Genomic DNA, 15,608 nt, shown 5'->3' with positions numbered 1-15,608 from the left:
AAGGTTTTCTGGCATAGTGTGTCATCTATCCTAGATACATAACATTAGTAATAGGGCTACTTATATAACTTCGCATGCAAACGTCCTATTCTTTTGGAAAGAATTTATTGTTAAATTTTATTTTAGAAAAGGTTTTTGAAGCTTTATTTCCTCATTTACGCTCTGATACCACCTATGGCAGAACCACCTAATCTAATACCTCCCAGGAGTGCTCGTCTTCCATTAGAAACTAAGGACTCAAGGGAGGTCACCAAATTACTCGGTTCCATCGGGCACAACCAGAGGGAGAACCCGAAAATCCATATTTTCCATCAGGATAAAAAATGAGAGAATAAAGCTTACATCTATTCATAGCATGATGAATCATTGATATGTAAATTATGACAACAGATTGTAATACTTTACTTTCATAAAAACATTTAGTGAGAGTTATAAATAAAAACTATGATCGTAGCATAAAGAAAATCCTCTCTGAGTCCACCAGAAGGAATCTGCATACAAGGGTCAGCTCTAGCATCCACCTATCACCTGCAACAGGGGAATAAAACCCTGAGTACTCAATTGTACTCAGCAAGACTTACCCGATAGGAGGAAAGAAAAGACTCCAAGGATATGCAAGCCTATCTGGCTTGTAGGTTTATTGCATCTGCAGGAAGCATTACTAAGCGTGCGTCCTTATATTCGATTTTTATTAATAGCCGCATTGGTTCAATAACTAACCATTCTATGTAAGCACCTGTGCTACTTTCAGACAGGTGGTAAGCAATTAGATTTCCTTTTTCCAATTCATCTTTCATCTTTCAGTTCTTACTATGGTGCTAGGCATGAAACAAGCCGTACCGACTCGGCGGCGATTCACGAATCAATGTCCCTAAATATGGCAACGAGCAAAAAATATCCGCATACCCCGTGGGCACCCGACCCGGTGGGCGTGGATACGGGCACGAACCTATGCCCGTGGGCATGGACGCGGGCATTGAGTTGTGCCCAACGGGCAAAGGTAAATGGGTAAAAAAAGAGCATGCCCACATCTGTAAACCCATGAAACCCACACTGACATGTGGAGCCACTGCGTAAGAGCTATATAACCTTTAGATTCTAGGGTTTCAGTTCACTCATCCGTCATCCCCCATCGGTGCTTGGCCTCCCCATCGGCGTCGGCGCGTTGTGCCTCCCTAGATCCGGTGGTTTCTAGGTTTCCCCTCTCCCCCACGCTCTCTCTTCCTCTCCACCATGGAGGGATCCCTCTCCCTCCCTCTCCCTTCCTCCCCCTCCCACGTCGTGACTCCACCACGGCATGGATCCAACCCTAGTGGAGCGTGGAAGGACAGATCTAGCGGCGGCATGGCCGGGGAGGCCGGATCTGGCGCGCACTCCTCTTCCGACGGCGCTTGCTCCTCCTATGGCCAGTGTGCACTCCTCCTCTACCCCTCTAGCTGGCGCACACTCCTCCTTGAAGCGGCAATGGCCCGCTCCCCCTCCACCACCTACAGATGCGGCGGGAGAGGGCGCATGCAGTGGCGGCGGCCGGATCTATTGGTGGGCGGCCAGATCCTAGCACTGCTAGCTATGATTCAGTGCTGGTGGCTAGCGCTCGCACCGGCGGTCCACTCCCACCTATGGCGGTGATTCTAGCAGCAGCACAGTGCCTTCTCCCCCTTCGATGGCCTCCACCACCGGATCTGGTAGGTAGGCCTCGCCCCTCTGACGCCGGTCGCCGGACATCAGGCCTCCCCGCACCGAGGCTCCTTTGCCGGCCACCATCCTCCCCACTCTGAGGCTCCGACAACGGCCGCCATCCTCCCTGCTTCCGAAGCTCCCACCCATGCCACCATCCCTGCCTGCGCAGGTTGCCTGTCTCTAGCGAGTATGCTGGGCATGCCCATGGGCAAAACATGCCCGCGGATAGTGGAGCGCAGGCGCGAGCATAGATATATTGTCCGTGGGTGCGGGTTTGTGATTCCTATACCCGCGCTGATTTTACCCATTGCCATTTTTAAATGTCCCCAGCTAGGGTACCCCGAAAAACACATGCCCCGCTTGTACCCAAGGTACAAGAAGAACCTACCCATCACTCTCCTATCCTAGGGTCCTAGGTCCCAATCTAAACTAGGACTCCAAGCCCCTGCCCCTAAGTCCCAGACTCAGTGCAGTGCAAGGACCTCCTCCATAAAAACAAAACCCTGACAGTCAGTCCAAAAAGAGCTAGAACCCACGACAAGAGAGCAACAAGTCTTCCAAGCGCTCATACACAAGTATATGCTCGGGATAATAAATCTGTGACTTGCCTCGATGGCTTATGCAATGATCGGTCTTTAACCGACACGGACAGAGAAAATAGTGTAACCAAGCCATGCCCCACGTCCACGTCGACACAATCTCTTACACCTACCAATACCCAAACCATATCCCTGCCCGATCACCATTTTCCTTTCCACCATCTTTATATATTCCAAGTGATAATAATCCAATAATATATTTCCTATCTCTCACGAGTGACAAGCAATCACTCGACTTCTACCGGAGTCCTGTAGCATAGCAATCTATACGATCCTATCATACTAGTAAGACTCATAGGATAAGATGTATATATGCAAGTGGATTTCATTCAACTCCTTAAAACTTAATGCACAAATATAATTTAAACTACAAAAAAGTAGGGGTTATGTATTGGGGCTTGCCTAGGTAAGATATATATTAAAAAGTTAGTATCTGCATCTTTAGATCATCCACCATCATCTGAATAGAAAGCCCATTGCATTCATCTCCTAGGAGAGAATACCATTACACCTATCTTCAGATTCCCACTCATCCTTCAATTGACCCATTGACCCATTATCAGTACCTATATGATATGTATTGATGCAAATGCATAGATGTAAATAATCAACAATAGCTGAAATGCTTAGAAATCCGATCACTGCCTCACAAGCTAACTGAGATAGCTCTAACGCTGGTCTACGTATCCAAGTTGTCGAATAAGACGTTATTTCCCAACAATTATTTTAGTTATATATAAACTCAAGGTGTTTCTTTATTTCATTCTATTGATTTAACCATTTTTTGAAATAGGGCATTGTTATCTATATAGCAAACTAATTATACTGGAGCTACAAAAATTACAGTGAGTACCTAATATTGCTAGGAGCCTACTGTAAAAATTTTAGATCAAACATTATTACCAATTTATCACAACAATTCATACAAGTTTATATTTTTACAATATTAAATACCTTAAATTAATTATATAGCTTCCAAGAACATTATCAAACTATGTGAACAAAATATACTAATAGGTAGATCATGATTTTTGGAACTCAACAAAACTGGTTTCACTATTTTTGGATTCCTCTACTATTTTACATTGGTTTTACAAGTTAACTAGAAACCTATATTAGAAAATCATTTAGAAAAATGAAATTACCGGCGGCAACCAAATCGGCCCAGCGGCCCATGATAACGGCATGGCCAGCTCGGCATAGCATGCATAAGCGGCCCAGCGCAGGCGGATCTGGTTCGGCCCTAGTGGGCACGGCGTGAACGGTGGCCCAATCGCGCAGACATAAGCCGGTCCAGGAAGGCGCGCGGCCGACGGCCCAGGCCAGGGCGCGTGGCGCGTGGCCCATAGAGGAGGCTGGCGGCCCAAACGAACAGCAAGCGCGGCCCAACCACGTGGGAGTATGCCGGCCCAAGCGGGGCGAGCGGCCCAAGCGTGGCAAGGTAGCCCAACGCAGCGTAGCGGCGGTACTTTTCCAGTTCGGTCCCTGCACATTTCTTAAATCAATCCACAGGACTTATGCACTATTCACCTAGGTCACGTATTTCGTAGTAAGGACCCTGTACAAAGTTTCTACTTGGATTCATACCCTTCTCACTTCATTTTCTTCATACCGAGGAGCAAAGGAGGTCTGGTCGGCGGTCAATCCCAACCGGGAAGGACACGGTGATGATGAAAAGTCGGTCGGTGAGCAGCATGGGAGACTACGTGACCATGACAGCAGGCGATGGCAGCACGCCAGCACAGTGCTCGCGTGAGACCGTAGGAAGCAGCGACGATGGAGTGAGGAAGTGGCGGCTTCCCTGGCCCGACGATGGCCATGGGAGGAGCAGCGTAGGGAAGGTGGCGTGGTGGCACGTCACGACGGGGATGCGGTGCGAGACTTGGGAGGGGTAGTGCCAAGGCGACAGTCCAACAGCGGCTGTGGGGGCCCACGCGTGCTCGCTCGCACACGCAACAGACAAGCCACATCGGCGCACCACGACTGCTATGGCCCCTGGGAAGGGAAACAAGCAGGGGTGCCGGGGCATGGGGCGCTGCGGCTTGGGCATTGAGGAGTAGCAGGTCGGCGTGGGGTCAGGGGCATGCATGAGGCAGTAGGGAACCGGGAGGTGGGTCGTGGCCATGGCGCTAGCGGTCCAGAGCGTGGAGCGGCTGGAGGCAAGGAAGAGTAGGGCTAGGATCCAGCGCGGCTCTAGGTTGCTGTGGGGCTGTGGGCGGGAACCGAGGAGGGGGCACCAGTGACTGCGATTGTGGTGGGCATGGCGGACGGAGGTGAAACGGAGAGAGGATGAGTAGCGTGCTATGATACAGCGGCTGGTCGTGGTCCGTCTGGACGCTCTACAGTGGCGAGGAGCGAGGAAGGAAGTCGCGTGTGGCTTGGCAGGCGAAAGCTATGCGCGGCTCCATTGAACGGGCCGAGGAGCTTCGCGCGTGGGGGGAAGGCCAATGCGACGCGGGCGTGAGGCGTGTGGCCATAGCGAGGAGCTACGGTAGTGGCGCTGGGGCGTAGCATGGCTCAGGCGCTGGGCAATGGAGATGGAGCGGAGTAGCTCGGCTCGGCACAGGGGTAGGCAAAAGTAAGGAGAGGCAGCCAGAGATAATTAAGGCCGACAGACAGAAGCAGAGACCAGAATAGTAAAAGGGAGCAGAGGCAGAGGAGGAAAAGGTCTGCTACGATAGTGAAGGCTTGGCTACTTGTGCTGTAAAGTGCGCTGGCCTGATCTTGACACGACTGCGACTGAGCGGCACACGTGTTGGCACTGCGGACATGTTAGGGTGCACAGCCTAGAGGTAGACAGCAGTGGCACGCAAGGCAAGCAACAGAGACAAGCAATGCAGATAAGGACAATCAGAGACAGAGGCAAGCAGAAATAGAAAAGGAAGAAAGAAAGCAGCGCGATTTGGCCAACTCTCATTAATGCAGGAGTTACAGTGGCAATAGCAAGGACGCCACATGCTCCACGAGTGTGTTGTGTACGTGCACTGGTGGAGAGAGGACACGGCATGGGCAGAACCACGTGCTCCCATTAAAAATATTGGACACGACGCAAGCGGGGGAGAGAAAACAGGAGCGCGGGCACACCGACGCGCCGGGATGTAGAGCTACGGTGGGAGACGAGACGGTGCATAATTGCAAAGCAAGGTGAAGTACGCTGAATGCCTGAAAAAATAAACAAAGCTACCGCGTTGTCTTTCTCGTCAGTTCGTGCTTAACAAAATAAACCCATGAGTATATATATATATATATCGTTCTATTTATTAATAGATTTTATTTTATCTATAAAAGTTGCTTTTCATGCTTAATCTAACAAAATAAATAGTTCGCTAGCATCATCGTTCGACATTTCCTAAATATCTTTATGCACTGAGTAATTTAACTTGGGCGTTGATTCGAGTCCACAAAATTAAGTCGCATAGGATTCATTCATCACGTCGAGTATGTTTTAAATCAAAATATGAGAAACTCGTTCCTAGGAAATTTCTCTTAGGCCTAAATCACGGATGCTAAACAAGCTCATAACACCAGGGGTGTTACAACGCTGAATATCGACTATTTAGTCGATAGCCTTATTGAAGTGGCTACTTAGCCGTATATTTAGAATGGTCCGGAGCAACACCGACATTGTTCCACCATTAAATTACTAATAAGATTTCTTCTCCTTATCAATTACAGGTCAAATTGATTGGCACATCGTTAGGTTTTTAGAATCGACTGGTTCTATATTGAAGCCAAGCAGATCTCTGATCTCATTCCGCTCAAATCCTTCGGCTTGCTGTGTGTTGATCACATCATCACATTTTTATGTCAACAGTTTGGTAAGTCATAAGTTCCAAGGTGTAACACCCTCGGTGTTACACTTTTCAGCTTTTTACTAAAACACTGCATGAGTATTATACTTGTGTGTACATGTATGTAATATAGGGTATAAAGCAATATACGGGACTTGAAACGCTCATTTGAAACATCGAAACGCATGTACATTTGATGTCGCGTTGTATTACTTAGGGTTCTAAATGAATCTTTATTGAACGGAAATGCTATGGAACGCAGATGCGGAACTTTAGTAAAGTTTATAGCACTGAACTTCAGTAGGCGACGATGAAATATGTGCGGTCGAGAACTGGGATTCGCTAGCTAGTGTATCAACTAGCTTGGAAATCGCATTCAACTCGAAATCGTTTAGGACTTAGCCGAAATTTCCTAAGTCAGGACAACGCGTTGACGAAGCTACGTTTGACAATTTTTGTAGAACGATCAGGTTAGGGAGTGGCATGGTTTTTGGGTTTCTTTTAGTAGCCTGATATACCAGCTACTGCATAAAATAGGTGGTGTAGTTACTGGATCCTCGAATTGGTTTTTGTAGCAACTTTAAAATGCATGCAAGGCACGTTCCTAGTAGGTTTCGATGTCTGGGCGTGGTCACCATGACCCAGCTGGTGTCGCCGCTCGCCCAAGCGTGCCCACATGCACCGCCACGCCGGCCACACTACCACTGTCGCGCCTAGCACGCTACCCGCTCGCACACGCGCATGTTGGGCCCAGCAAGCCTGGCTACCCTACCTCATCCATCATGTCCACCTAAGCCCGTGGCTCACCGCCGCGCCGCACTACACCCCAGTCGTGTTGCGTGCTGTCCACCACTACCACGCAGTTACTGCTCCCGTCGATGTTTCGGCTACGCACGTGTGGGCTTGCCCTACTTGCCCTTGCTTTCATGTTTGCGCATGAGGCCATGCCAGGTTTCCCGTCACATTGTCTAGAAGGTCATCGGCCAACCGAGCCGTGCTAAGGCTAAACCACTGAGGTGGCCCCATCCTTGTTACCGCGCACGTTTGGAGGTCGGGTGGGAGTATAGCTTCATGCCTAACCCACCACTGTTGCGGTAGTACGATGTCCGGGCGTCGATTTAAGTTTTTGCCACCGTCGACCGCCATAAGTCCGAAAAGCTTCACCCAAGCAATTGGCCTTACGTACTCCATATCCTTCCAATTAACCGTGCACATAATAAGCTCGGGTAGTTAGCTTCTGATTGGAGTCATCCCGATGAGCGTTCATCCTATAGTGAGGTAATGCGGGGTGTTCCCCTCACGGCGGTCCGCCATGGCCGCCGAGGTGGGCGCGCAGCCAGGGCATTGTGCTATGCTCCATTGTTTCAATTGAGCTGTGCTTTGCGTCAGTGATTGACTTGGTTGCCTCGCCCGTGTAGTAGTTTTGCCGGCGGAGCAGCAGGTTGCCGAGAACATCGTCGTCGCGCTCGTCGTGAACCAGAGCGACCCCATGTACATGGCCAGTCACCTTGTAGTGCCCCATGACCTCCTCCAAGCTGTCCTACACGTCTCTAGTGAGGTCCTCCTGCTCCTAGGGTGGCTGGTTGGGTCGGTTGGGGCTGAGGCTCACCAGAGCACGTGGCCACCGTCGGTGGGTGCCGTGTTGCCGCTGTGTATGTGGCCGGTTTGATTGGGAGTAGAACGGGTGTATCTCAAACCTCTAGGGTGTTAGCGGTACTCTAGGAATGGAGGCTAGGTAGTAATGGTAGCGTTGGGCTTGACGTTTAGCCAGCGTCGGTGTCACCAGTGGCCAAATCCTACCATGGTGCATGGCCATGCCTTTATACGCCACCAATCATGATGATTGGTACCTCTTTCTACTGCGCTTGCGTTGACAAGTGTCTCGGTGGCGAGTATTGCTGCCGAGGAGGTCTATGCTCGCCGACGTTGGCCGGAGATGCCACGACCTCTTTCAATTCCGGCCAGGGGCGTCGTAACATAAATTCAAAATGAGCCGGAGGGTTAAGTGCGAGCGTCAGTGAGAGAGTAGAATAGTAGAAGGGACTGCAGATTCATTTAGCTAAAAACTGAGGTCTCTTTTGCATATTAGCCGGCGCGCGGGTGGGTCTCCCTGTGTTGGGCCATGGTCGCGGGAGCAGGCCGCCGCGTGGGCCACGTTGGTGCGCGCGCGGGTTGTGGTAGTGGGCTGTGCTGCTCGCTTGTGGGCCGCGCTGAGGAATGCATTTTCCAATTTCCAGTAAATTAGGAAATGTTTATTCAATATAGCTTTTAGTTGAAATTTGAGAAATAATAGTAAATTATGTAGATGTCTAAAATAGTGAAACCAAGTTTGTTAGGTTCACAAAAATGCCATATATCTGTTAGTGTAGTTAGTTTACAGATAGCTATGATAGTGATAGGTTCATAAAGCCAAACGAGAAAGCTTAGTATTATGTAGATTAATAAGTGTAGGATTTTTTGTGGTAAATTGGTGATAGCTATAGCTATAAAAAAATTTACAGTAGGCTCACTAGATTATTATGTACTTGTTGTAAATTTTGTAGGCCCTAGAGTAGTTTGATGAGTAGAGTAGCTATTATCCTTGTTTTATCATATATGGAGTAGATCGGCGTCAGGAGTAAGAATATATGTAGTTGCTATGATAATAGTATGTCATGCTTCATATTTGTTATTGGTAACAATAGGTAACTTAGTACCTTGGTCGATAGCACTAGCTTAGTAGTGAGATAGATGTATTTTCATTTTAAGAGATGTTGTTGCCGTATTACTAAGTATTGCATCATCATTTCATGCATGTTGATCACGAGTTGGTAGAGTTCGTGCCCGTGGACGAACAGGAGTACGAGAAAGTCATTGAGGAGTACGAGTAGGAGATCCTCATGCAGGAGGGAGCCCCGGAGCCTTTTGGTGCTGACCTTGCTGACCCGTCGCCTGCCCAAGGCAAGCCCCGGTGCATGACCCTTATTTTATGATCACTGAATATATATATATATATATATATATATATATATATATATATATATATATATATATATATATAAGTTACAGCCATTTTATGGAAACTACATGCATAAATATATCTACCTATGAGTCCTACTAGTATAGGTCGAGTAGCTGCTATGCTCAGGATATCAGTAGCGTGAGTAACCTGCCGTTACTTGTAAATAGGCGAATAAATATGACCACTCATGATAAAATGGTGGAAAGGGGAATGGTGACCGAACAGGGATATGATTTGGGTACTGGTGGGTGTAAGGGGTTGTGTCATGTGGCCAACAGGGCATAGCTCGGTTACACTTTTTTTCCTGTCTGTAGTCGATTAAGGACCAGTCGTTGCAATGGACGTTAGGCAAGTCACAGATCTATTATCCCGAGCACATACTTGGATATGGGCGCAGGAAGACTCGTTGCTCTCTTGTCGTGGATCCAGGCTCTTTCCTGGACCGACTGATTGGAGGCGGGAGATGGTAGTGGTCCTTGCACAGCACTGAGTCCGGGACTCAGAAGTGGAGGCTTGGAGTCCAAGTTTCGATGGGGACCTGGATACCCAAGACTGGAGGGTGATGGGTTAGTCTTGCTTGTGTCTGGGGTACAAGCGGAGCGTGTGTGTTTGGGGTACCTAGCTAGGGGACATTGATTCGTGAATCGCCGCCGAGTCGGTACAGCTTGTTTTAACTCTAGCACCTTAGTAAGAATTGAAAGTTGGAAGGTGATGAAATGGAATCTGATTGCTCAACTCTTGCTTGAAAGTAGAACGGGTGCTTACATAGAATGGATAGTTAATAACTTAATACGGCTATTAATAACATCGTAAGTAAGGACTCACTAATAGTATTGCTTTCTGCCAAAAAGGAAAATCAGCAAACCATAAAGCTTATTATATTCCTTGGCGTCGAGAAATTATTCCCACTAGTCGGAATAAGTTTTACGAGTACATTGTGTACTCAGGGTTTATTTACCCCTGTTGCAGGTTATGCTTGAGAAGTACCATTGTGTGGAGGATTCTTCTGGTGGGCACAGACGGATCCCCAGTTCCTTATCGCTAGATGTTTATTTTTAATTCCGCTGTTTAATATTCCACACTCTGATATTTGGCAATGTAATAATGAATTTCTATGAACTCTGGATGTATGAAATGCATTAAGTATTGTACCTCGTTCTCATTATTGGATCTCTGGGGAAAAATGTGGATCTTTCGGGTTCTCCCTTAGGGATGTGCTCGACGGATACCGTTCGCTGTAGTTTGCTTTTAGAGTGCTTAGTGTCTGGTGGAAGACGAACGCCTTCGTCCAATGTGTTATTTCGAACGGTTCTACCACACAAGGCCAGTCTCAATGCATGGTGTCATATAGCTCTTTCCAGAGCTGCCATGTTATATAAATATAACTATGATATGACAACCACTATAGAAAAATAAATTAATTTCTAGAATAGCCTAAATTGAACTATCTTAAGAAAGGTAACACCATGTATGGCACCAAATAAGTATACTATAAAAATACTCCTCCCTCCATCCTAAATTATAAACCATTTTAATTTTTTTGGAAAGTCAAAGCATCTCAAGTTTGACTAAATTTATATATTAAAATAATAGCATTTATAATACTAAATAAGTATAATTAGATTCTTTATTAATTATATTTTTATAGTATACCTATTTGCTGTCATAAATCTTTATGTTTTTCTCTGTAATTTTGGTTAAACTTGAGATACTTTGACTCAAGAAAGTTGAAATGACTTATAATTTGTAATAGAGTATATTTCATGATGTATCTAGTGATACTAATTTAATGTCATAAATACTCTTGGTGTTCTTTTCTGTAAGTTCGATAAAACCTAAATAGTTTGATTTAGAACAACTTTATAATTTAATTTATTTTGACACAGGAGTACCTTAACTCTTTCTCTTTCCTTGTTAATTTACTATCAATTCAGCAAAATCTTAAGTGGCAGACTAACATAAAACATAACAGAGCGTACCACTTCCCGACCGTCAACTGCATCGAGGCTGTACAAAAATCCGATATCCCTTGCGTGTGTCATATCCTCAATGAAGATGACGAGAAGAAAATAAGCGCGGAGAAGCTTGTTAGACTCGCACGCCAGTTGGGAAAGACGTTGCAAATGCGGAAGTAAGTAGAGTATATATTATTACGAGTATTAGTTTAAAGTGTCTTATAGGATGGGCCTTGTTTAGTTCCAAAAAGTTTTCTCAAAAAGTGCTACAGTAGCTATCATATCGAATCTTGCAATACGTGCATGGATCATTAAATGTAGACGAAAAAAAACTAATTGCACAGTTTGGTTAGAAATCGCGAAACGAACGTTTTGAGCCTAATTAGTCCACGATTGAATACTAATTGCCAAATAAAAACGAAAGTGATACAGTAGCTAAATTCCCAAATTTCGCCCAACGAATATGTGCCTGCTAGATTTTAAATTAATGTCTTTTGTACCGGCATCTTACCATAATTACTGTTCCGGCACTGCCGCCACAGCACCCACAAGCAAAGGAAAGGGAAATGAGAGCTCCTAGATGCAAGTCAAGAGGAACTCGTGAAATAATTGAATATGTGCCTGCTAGATTTTAAATTAATGTCTTTTGTACCGGCATCTTACCATAATAAAAGGGGCTTAATTAATTGTTTCTACTCATGTTTTAAAGCGAAATGAGGATTTTACTCTGTTTTTTACATTATGATTTTAGCCCCTGCGATTTCAAAACGAAGGGAGACTTTACCCTTATTCTATGAAGTCTCTCTAACGATGTTAACTTTTGGACAAAAGGGACAACTTTTCTATGCGTTTTTATCCCTATTTTATTTTGATATTTGTGTTTTTACCCTCATTTTTATATCAGGAATTTTACAATTTTGATACAAAATTATACAATTGAATCAATACAGAACTCCACAATTTTTAGAAAAAATCGACAGTATTTCACATCCATATAAACATAAATTAATATCACAAAACAAATTAATATCACACATATTGCAAAGACTTTATCTCCATGTTTGGACCATTCTCTGGCAAACTGAAAAACGACGACACTCTGACAAGTTTTAATTCTCTGTGATTTGACCTATAAATCACAGCAGCGAATAAACAAGTTAACACACCCAGTCATCGCTACTATTTTCCACTGTGTGCACATATCTCAGAAATTGATTCCTGCGCACCCACACTTTTACTTGCAGGACGCCTGCCACTCCCTCTTCCTCGCAATTCATTACTTCCTCTTGCTTGGAATACATACCGGATCTCATACCAGTTCGGAAGCCACAGCAGTAGGTTCAGATTGGCTGCTGCTGCAACTGCAGCACAATGATTAGTGAGGGTGTTTCAGTTGTCAGTTGGTCATCTGAATATTGCTTACTCCCTCTGTCTCAGTATAAGGGCCTATTTAGTTCCTTCCCCTCCTCCTAAAATTCCTGTCACATCGAATGTTTGGACACATGCATGGAGTATTAAATATAGACTAATTACGAAACTAATTGCACAACTTGCGACTAATTTATGAGACGAATCTTTTAAGCCTAATTAGTCCATGATTTGACAACGTGGTGCTACAGTAAACATGTGCTAATGATAGATTAATTAGGCTTGAAAAAATCGTCTCGGAAATTAGCCTCCATCTATGTAATTGGTTTTGTAATTAATTTATATTTAATGCTCCTTATTAACCTCTAAACATTTAATGTGACATAAATTTTAGGAGCGACTAAAGAAACAAACACCCCCTTAGTGTTGTTGTAGGATTCAAACGGTGTCCAAAAAGAGTGCCGTCCGGCAGACTTACATGGGTCCCACGCTAGCAATCCACGTCCGCCGTGATTTTTTTATTTTAACAATTTTTGTAAACTAATTTTAAATCTAACATTGTTTTTTAACTAACACTTTTAGTCGTGTCTATTGTCATAACGCGGTGAAATGCCTGTGCCGCGCCATGTATGGTGGCACGGCAGGAGGGTGACGTGACGAAGACCGGGGCCGCTGACCGGTGACGTGACAGGGTCTGCCGCGCCACCGATCTTGACGTGGCAGTGCCGCTGCCACGGCGCATGGCACGGCAGGATCAGATAAATATTGCCCGCGAGCCGCCCCTGCCTCTGCCCGAAGCGCCGCCGCCAACGCGCCCACAGCGCCTGCCGCCGCCGCGCCCGCAGCGCCTGCCGCCGCCATGCCTGCACGCCGACCACCGCACCTGCCCACCCGCCCGGTAGCTCGCACGCCACGCAGAGCCCCGCTGGCCACCCGCCCGCGCCGCACGCTCTCACCCACTCCGGCCGCGCCACGAACGCCGGCGCGTCACGGCCGCCGGCCCACTCAATCAAGGTAGGCTCTCTCGATTTCATGTTATTATGATTGTTATTTTAGTTAGGGTTAGTGATTTAGGATAGTTAGGTTAGTGAATTTGTTAGTAATTTAGGATAGTGTCGGGTTCATAAACCCGGGGTCCCTCGTGGACCAGCTTCCCAACAAAGGCTCGGCCCAAGTAGACAACGCGTAACTCATGGGCCAGCCCAAGTATCGGAACAACAGGCCAGAAGAGTGATCCAATCACCGACCGAAAGGCCTAGCCGAGGAGGAACGGTGACCGTTTTCCGACTTCGGCCCTCCTCTCTGATCAGGAGCGCTCACTTCGATCTCCAGCCCACCTCCGACGGCCTCTCCGACCGAAAGGCCTGGCCGAGACACTACTTATGACTCCGACCCCGCGTCTCCGACCGGGGGTACACAAAAACCCTGCTCACCGCTCTTCTCCGACTGGCGCAACCATAGCCGACTGGGACCGACCGATCGGGGACGCTCGCTCGGAAAGGACCAGAAAATGAACGGAGAAAAGAAAGCAAGGCACACAAGTTAAACCACGATACCAGGGACCGTACCTTGTACATCTATAGAAACAGTACTCTACAATCTCCCTGACACATACAGTATTGTAGGCGCCGACATTTTCCCTACAGTATTATGGGTGCCATTAACTCCCATATGGTAAGGCTCCCCACATATGCCTCTATTCATCGACAGTGTTGCGGGCGTCGGCATTTACCATACCGAGTGAACATGGTAAAACCCCTCACATGCCTCTGGGCATCAATAGTATAGAAGGTACCTGACATCCGCCATACCCAAACAAAATGACGCAGCCTCCCACGTGCATCTGATATCCAATAGTGTTGTGGGTGCCTACCATCATCCTATACCTGTCGACATGGGCAGCAAGGTTTAGAAGCATACGTATTCTCTCCCTCTCACTTGTAAGGTCATCTACTTCATCTATAAAAGGGGATGCGCTCTCTCCCAAGAGACTCAGTTAATCCATATCTATTCAAGTGATTCTAGATTCATTAAATCGATCAAGCTCACTAGTTCACAACCACAGAACTGCCAGGTTTGGACCCCAAGCACACGCTTGAACACTTAGCTCATAGCGGAGCTCCTGTCAGCTCTCGGCCCTTCCGACCGGACCTCTTGTACCCCCATCTTTCTCCTTCTCTTTTGTAACCCCACAGCAAACTTCGAGCACCTGGGCTCAGGAATAAAGTCACCGACCGACTCAAACTGGACGTAGAGCACGTTGCCTGAACCAGTATAAACCCTGTATCATTGAGTGCTAGGCCACCTCCGATCACAACGTACGGTAAAACTACAAATATCTACTTGTTGATCACTTTCTGCACCGACAGATAGTGATTTAGAATTTGTTAGGATAGTGATTTAGGATAGTTAAGGTTTGGTTAGGTAGTTAGGGTTTAGGGATTGATTTTGGGTTTAGGTTAGGTAGTATTGGTTAGGTAGTTAGGGTTTAGGTTACTGTTAGTTAGGATTTTAGGTTTAGGGATTGATTGTCGGTACTTAGTAGTGCGTGATATGGCGATTTGAATGACTCGGTGAAGTTTCGTCAAATGCTTATTTTTCTAGTGAAGTTGTTTAATATGTCTGTTAATGTTACTTTGAATATATACATGTGCTTTCATATTGTGTTCGTATTACATAACAAGTAGTTCAAATTTTATAATGCTACATAATGTTAATTTGAATATTATTAATTTGAATACTCTAACCCTTTGTTTATCAATTTGTAACAGGATGGCCCCTCCCACACAGCACCCGTTGAATCCCTATTCTTGAGGTGGAGTACGACGACTAGCACCGAGCACACCTCTTGAGTGACACCGATGCACAGGTGGCCTTGCCTACTTTGAGGCCCCGCATGCACACCAGGGCGTACCAGTGGGACGAGCGTTATGCGCCGTATATATGGCGTGCCTAGCTTCCTTGAGCTTGTCCATGTTGTTCAACTACGGTCTTCCGCCCCTTGACCTAGCACTACTTAGTGCAGCTGTAGACAGGTGCGAATGCCTTCTTTGTACGTAAATATTCTTATAACAAATTTGAGGCAACTAACAGTCGTTCTATTCTTATAACAGGTGGAGGCCTAAGACCCACACGTTCCACCTACCTTGCGACGAGATGACCTTAACCATGCAGGACATGAAGACTATCTTTGGCCTTTGGTTGGGGGGACTTC

The sequence above is a fragment of the Miscanthus floridulus genome, chromosome 6 (genome assembly GCF_019320115.1).
Source record: "Miscanthus floridulus cultivar M001 chromosome 6, ASM1932011v1, whole genome shotgun sequence".
In the NCBI taxonomy this organism is placed as follows: domain Eukaryota; kingdom Viridiplantae; phylum Streptophyta; class Magnoliopsida; order Poales; family Poaceae; genus Miscanthus; species Miscanthus floridulus.
The sequence above is the reverse complement of the archived record's forward strand: the minus strand, read 5'-3'. Positions refer to the sequence as shown.